The 231-nt window shown below is 40.7% G+C and overlaps 1 protein-coding gene across 7 annotated transcripts in view; it reads right to left on the reverse strand.

Annotated features, from left to right (window-relative positions):
• Positions 1-231, reverse strand: part of LOC106685718 (uncharacterized) — a 20,330-nt gene that overhangs the window by 6,134 nt on the left and 13,965 nt on the right. The window lies entirely within an intron of this gene.

Raw genomic sequence — 231 nt, forward strand, 5'->3', positions numbered from 1 at the left:
AAAAAGAGGTCCTTCGAGGATTTTGAACCATCAGAAAAAGAGGTCCTTCGAGGAATTTGAACCATCGGAAAAAGAGGTCCTTCGAGGAATTTTTACCATCGGAAAAAGAGGTCCTTCGAGGAATATTAACCATCGGAAAAAGAGGTCCTTCGAGGAATATTTACCATCGCAAAAAGAGGTCCTTCGAGGAATATTTACCATCGCAAAAAGAGGTCCTTCGAGGAATTTTTA

Source organism: Halyomorpha halys, unplaced genomic scaffold (genome assembly GCF_000696795.3).
Source record: "Halyomorpha halys isolate HHAL.00 unplaced genomic scaffold, Hhal_1.1 Scaffold33.1, whole genome shotgun sequence".
Taxonomy (NCBI): Eukaryota; Metazoa; Arthropoda; class Insecta; order Hemiptera; family Pentatomidae; genus Halyomorpha; species Halyomorpha halys.